Below are 6000 nucleotides of genomic sequence, written 5' to 3'. Positions count from 1 at the left end.
TATTCTTAATGAAAACTAAGAACATTGCATTGGGTCAGTTAGTCTATTTTCAGTTCTGAAAGGCATAAAATACACATGAAAGATTGGTAGGTGTGCATGAAACACATTTTGTGTTCCATTCCAAGAGGCATGGCAGGGCGGGGGGGCTGGAGCCGGCTCCCGTGGTGGCGGGTGGGTGGAACAGGAGTGACCATGACCGCTGGAGTGATAGACTGTTGTCCACGCAAGGGTCACAGAGGCGGATGGTCAGCCCAGCAGCCACTCCCGCTCTGCCTGCCACTGCCCCGGCGAGGGGGGGGGGAGTGGTGCGCACAAGGTGACTGGGATACTTGAAAAGTGTTTCGGTGGCAATGGCAGTGGTGGTGGGGGGCTTGCGGTGGCTGCAGGGGGCTCAGTGGCAGGCAGAGCAGCTCCTACACCCACTCGCCTGGTAACGTGAGTGGCTTCTGTGCACGCGCAGAGGACCAAAATGGGTTGCAGATTGACTTCCCTGTTATTTGGGAGGCTGCCAGGGAGTGGCAGATTGATGGGGAGGCAGAGTCGCCACTTGGCTACGGCGGCAGTGGGGGGGGCAAGGGGGGTTCTTACCATCTACACACATTATACAGTGGGATGGGGGGTGGCACGGAGGCCACAGCTGCGGGGAGGGTGAGGGGGCGGGGCAGGTTCCCCCTTCTGCCTTCCCAAGCCATGCTGTTGTACGGTGGGATGGGGCGATGGGGGCTGCCACAGCAAGAGTGAAGGGGGTGGTGGCACATGTGGCAAGGAGGGAAGGTGCACACTCCCCATTGCCTGCTTGTCTACCCGTCCACTATGATCAGGGGGGCAACTGGACAGGGGTGGTCGGAGACACATCTCATCGCCCTTGCCACCAGCTTAGTGCCTGGGCTAGTTGTGGGGCATCTGGCAACTGCTCCAGGGGGCATCTGCTGTGTCCCTCCTGGATCTGGGGTGTGTGTTGGAGTTTGTGTGTGTTCATGTTGGCTTTTGTTTTGCTGGCTGCGGCAGCTGCAACGGCTCTCTTCTCTCTCCTGCCTTGTTGTGAGCAGGGTGTTTTGGGCATGGGAACAGAGTTCAATGCCTTTGACAGTGCTGCAGTTGCCAGGAAAGGGTTAACTGAGGCTACCAATCAGGGAGCAGCAAAGAGGGACTGCAGCTTGGAGCCCTCTGAGTGGTGTCCTTGGGTCACATGCTTGCCCCATCCACTCAGGGAACTGCTCTTGTCATGGGTGTGGCTGGAGGACCAACAATGCTACCTGGGGCTGGCAAACCTTAAAATGTTAATTGTGTGTCGCTCACACTCCGTGCTGGGTCTGCAGCATGTGCCCGTCTCTTTGCTATGAGGTAAAAATAGGGTTCTATCTGCTTTCAGGGGGTAACACTGTTTTCTGCTCGTCTGAATAGCTTCAAAGCGTTTTTATTGAATTCCAGTCAGATGGTATGTTTGCTATTGCACATCCATTTGTATGCACCAAGGAACCTAAAAACATGTGACTGTTTACAAGTAGGGATGTGCAAACAAACTTGATTCGACATTGAACCTGTTTGGTTCGGCAGTCTGATGTCAGACCAAACCACCACCAACAGGTGCGGGGGGGGGGGGGTTTCACAAGCTTTTTCTTAAAAAACAAAAAAAGAATTTTTTTTGTACTTACCACATCTAGGGGGCTTCTCTGAGGGGGGCTTCTCTGTCATGACCCAGGCCACACAGAGGCCCATTGGGCATGTGTGGCGGCCTCCACATTAGCCACTGCGATGAGGGTGAGACCTGGAACAGGCCAAAGACCGTCCAAACAGGGTGATTTAAGGCATAATGGAGGCTCGTGGGGGAGGGAGAACCTCCGGAGACACACACACCCATGGCCTTGAAGAAGCTCCCCCGGAGCGGGTAAGTAAAAAATAAATAAATCAAAAAATGTTTTGTATTGTTTTTTAATAAAAGGCTTGAGAATTTCCCTGAACCGGGGGGGGGGCAGTTCAAGGGGCTGCTGGACCGAATTGGTCCAGTCCAGTCCAGACTCGAACTGAACCAGGCCAGCTGGTTTTATGCACACCCCTGCTTACAAGCTACTTAACCCCTGTCCTGTCTGTGTGTGTGGAGGTGAAGCTTGGCTTGGAGACAACAACAAAACAGCTTAGCCCCACCCCAGCAGCCCCCGGTCTGACAAAGGAGCAGCTCATAGCTGGTGTGGAGGGAGGAGGAAGCACAGAATGAAGCCCCAAGCAGCATGTAGTAAATGAGGAGGTTTATTAATTTACTTGCTCTTTTTATTTCCTCCCCCCCACACACACACACATGGTGTAGTGGTTAAAGCAGGGCTGCACAACTTTAGCCCTCCAGCTCTTTCGGACTACAGCTTCCATCATCCCCAGCCACTGTGGACAATAGTAAGGAATGATGAGAGCTGTAGCTCTCCTGTAGATGTTGGATTACAAGTTGTAGTCCGACATCTGCAGGAAAGCTGAAGTTGTGCAGTCCGGGGTTAAAATGTTGCTTGAGGACCGGGTAAACCAGAGTTCAAATCCCTATTCCATCATAAAACTCATTGAGTGATGGTGCCCAGGCTGGCTGAGAGACAAACTTACAGTGGCATTGTGAGAATAAACATAACTATGTATACTGCTCTGTGCTATTTGAAGGAAGAGTCTTCCTTCAGTAAATACTGAGGCTCTTACAATCAAGTGAGAAGAGACAAATTGGGTTTGCAATTGGCTAAGCCCGCTCTCCCTGTAGACGATCAGTAAGCTCTCCTGGGCAGCCACAGCTGCTGCCCACACGCAGAGGCGCAACTAGGGAAAACGGCGCCCGGGGCAAGCACTGAAATTACACCCCCCCCGCCGCCACCCCCGCCACCCCCCCCCAGCATACATCTGACTGACACACATGTTTTAGAAAACTTTTATTTGAAAAATTTGAAAAATTACAAAAATTACCAAAAATTTCAAAATGCGATAAATAACCAGAAATGCGATAAATAACCAAAAATCCAACAAATAACCAAAAATCCAACAAATAACCAAAATAGAACATCATCCAGTATGCTGGAATTCTTGCGAGCCAGCACACCCCCACAACCCTTTCTGTATTGAAGTCTGGGCGTAGCAAGTTTGTAGTGGGCCCAGAGACAAGATTTTAAATTCCTCCCCCCCATCAATGAAGATCAGCACATGAAACCAAGAGATGTTCAATATAACATCATCATCCTATAATATTTTTAAAAGGTTTGTTAAATTGTGGATGATGCAAGTCAATTAATAGTACTAGAGAAAGACATGATGAAGTGTGCAAATTAATTCATTTACATAAATTACACTGCTCAACATCAAATTGCATTTGACTTAAAGCAAACATTAATAGTCACTTACATTAGAAGGCTTGCTACTAAGCGCTGGTTGGTTGTGCCTGCAGTTCTTCCAGTCAGCTCAGCAGAGGTGCTATTATTGTTTTTTGAGAGAAAATAGTATTTATTTTTTGTATTTCAATTTATTTATTTTCACAGTCTATATCCCACTCTCCCTCCAAGTAGCCCAGTGTGGCATACAGCCAATGCGGTATAGTGCTTAGAGTGTCAGTCCAACACCAGGGAGACCCAGCATCAAACCCCCACTCAGCCATGAGATTCACTGGCTGATCTTAGATCAGTTATCTTTTCTCAGACTAATCTACTTCACAGTGTTAGGAGGATGAAATGAGGAGAGGGAGAAAAAACCATATTCACCACCCTATGTTCCTTGGAGGAAGCACCAACTAAGCATGTAAGAAAATAGACATTACATTTGTCTTTAACATGCAAAGGTGAAGTGTGCCATCAAGTCGATTTCAACTCCTGGCACCCACAGAGCCCTGTGGTTTTCTTTTGGTAGAATACAGGAGGGGTTTACCATTGCCTCCTCCTGTGCAGTATGAGATGATGCCTTTCAGCATCTCCCTATATTGCTGCTGCCTGAGACAGCAGAGCTCACACAAGGGCCCTCGCCATGGTAGCAGCGGGGATACCAACTGGCAACCTTCTGCTTGTTAGTCAAGCATTTCCCAACTGCACCACTTAAGGTGACATAACACGCAACGGGCTATGTCCTTAAAGAAAAAAATGGCTAACACATATTGCCCACAGCAGAGAGTCCTACTGATTTAAGTGGAACTTGCATCTAAGCCAGGCCTGCACACCAATGCCATGGGATAAATGGAAAAGCCAAATTGATATTTATCAGAAGGGAAGTATTCCTAGAAGACATTAATTTATTTACTTAAAATTTAATATTCCTTTAAAAAAAAAAAACAGGAACAGTTTCCAGTGATGCATTGATATACTTTTAAAATAAACACAAGTAATAAAAATGAGAATAAAGCATCACAGTTTAAGAAGAGATCACATTCAACTTCTTTGGCAGATTAGAAGCTTTCTTAAACAACATTTTAGTTTTTTTTCCATAAGGCAAGGAAAGAAGAGTGATGGCAAGCTTTGCTAAGCAGAGAATTTCATAGAACCACCACTGTAAAGGCCTGTTCCTTGTACCTGCTGATGTTAGCTGAGTTAAGATTCACACATTTGAACAAAGTATGAGTTACATGCAAATGCACCAGCTACATGGAAAACCACATTCAGAAGAAGTACATTTTTTATTTAACACATGGTGTAAAAATTTGTAATGGCCATCTTTATCACTATCATACCTGTGAGCTTCCTGTCCTGTGAGCTTCTACAAACACCCTGTTTTATTGTAATTTCAAATAATCAGAACAGTTCAGTAACATAGTCAACCTTAAAACATCTTAGATAAAGAGCAGGACTTCCAGGTTTATTAAGCATTTTCTTTCTTTATTTTAAATTTTATATCCCACTTAAAAGGTGTTCAAAGTAGCTCATAAGAATTTTAAGCTAGTCTGGGTAAAATAATTAACAATACAGTAGTTAATAAAATAGCATTCAGTATTCCAGTGAGTAGAGTGGCTAGCAAGATGATTCCCCCGCACAGTTGATGAGGCTTTTGTTTTTGGGGGAGTGGAGCAGGAAGCAGGAAAAGGGATTTTTGCGTGTCCCACCCCCATCTACTGATACCATTGATACTCGTGTGTGGGGGGGGGGTTTGAACACCGGTTTCTCCCATTTCAAACCCACCCCCCGTTTTTCTTTTGCAAAAGGAGGAGAAATGCGCTTGATTCACTCGTTTAAAAAAAATCAAAAAAACTTCCCTCCAAGGTGTGGAGTCCATTCTCTTCTCTCACCTCATCCTTCACTGCCATTCGGAATAAACGTTCTAACTCGAGGGCGGGGGGGAATACCCTCCTTTCTTATAAATGAAAACCCGAAGGCACAGCGAAACAGGCTAACAGCTCCCCCCCGCCCCCACCTGGAGACCCCTTTAGAGCGTCGCAATGATCCGGCAGACACAAAGAGGAAGGAAGGAGGCAGCGCGCGCAGTACAGGGGAGTGGCTGGGGTTTGTTGAGTCTGCACTGGAGTGGGGGGGGGGAGCCTCTTTTTTTGGACAATCGGCCCCGAATCAGTTGCTGGAGCTCAAAGAGACCGCAGAGGGAGCTGCAGAGCGAAGCGTTAGAGCAAAATGAAAAAGAAAAAAAAAGCAATAGTTGGGGAAAGCCTTGGGGACGAAGTGGCTTTCCTTCAGACCCAGCCAAGAAGACTGTAAAAAGTGAAAGAAACCTCTCCAGATCTCCCTGTCTTCTCAGGGATCCGGCAGCAGGAAAAAGGAAAATAAATAAGGGATTATATATTTGAAAAAAACCCAAACCAAAACCACTCCGGCAGAAGTTGTCCCCTCCCTCCCCTCCTTCCCAGCCCGCTCCCTTCCTTCGCTGGTAACCATGGCAGGGGCTGGCCGCTGCTGGGAGATAATGTGTTGCACGATCTTTGCTCTTCTGGGCTGCGCTGGCCGCCGCGGCTTCAGGAGGATTGGAAAGGAACACACCCCCCCGCTTCCCCGCTGGCGCCCCTGAGCAGGGCTAGCCGCTAGCAAGGCTGGGCAGATTTGATTTCACAAA

The 6000-nt window shown here is 47.6% G+C and overlaps 1 long non-coding RNA gene across 2 annotated transcripts in view; it reads left to right on the top strand.

Annotated features, from left to right (window-relative positions):
• Positions 1 to 1234: 1234 nt before the first annotated feature.
• Positions 1235 to 6000, top strand: part of LOC128348883 (uncharacterized) — an 83367-nt gene continuing 78601 nt past the window's right edge. For both annotated transcript variants that reach the window (XR_008318399.1, XR_008318400.1), the window contains exons 1-2: positions 1235 to 1344; positions 1665 to 1888. This is a non-coding gene — a long non-coding RNA (uncharacterized LOC128348883). The remainder of the gene's footprint in view (positions 1345 to 1664; positions 1889 to 6000) is intronic.

The sequence above is a fragment of the Hemicordylus capensis genome, chromosome 3 (assembly GCF_027244095.1).
Source record: "Hemicordylus capensis ecotype Gifberg chromosome 3, rHemCap1.1.pri, whole genome shotgun sequence".
Lineage (NCBI taxonomy): Eukaryota > Metazoa > Chordata > Lepidosauria > Squamata > Cordylidae > Hemicordylus > Hemicordylus capensis.
This window is presented reverse-complemented; position numbering and strand designations above follow the sequence as displayed.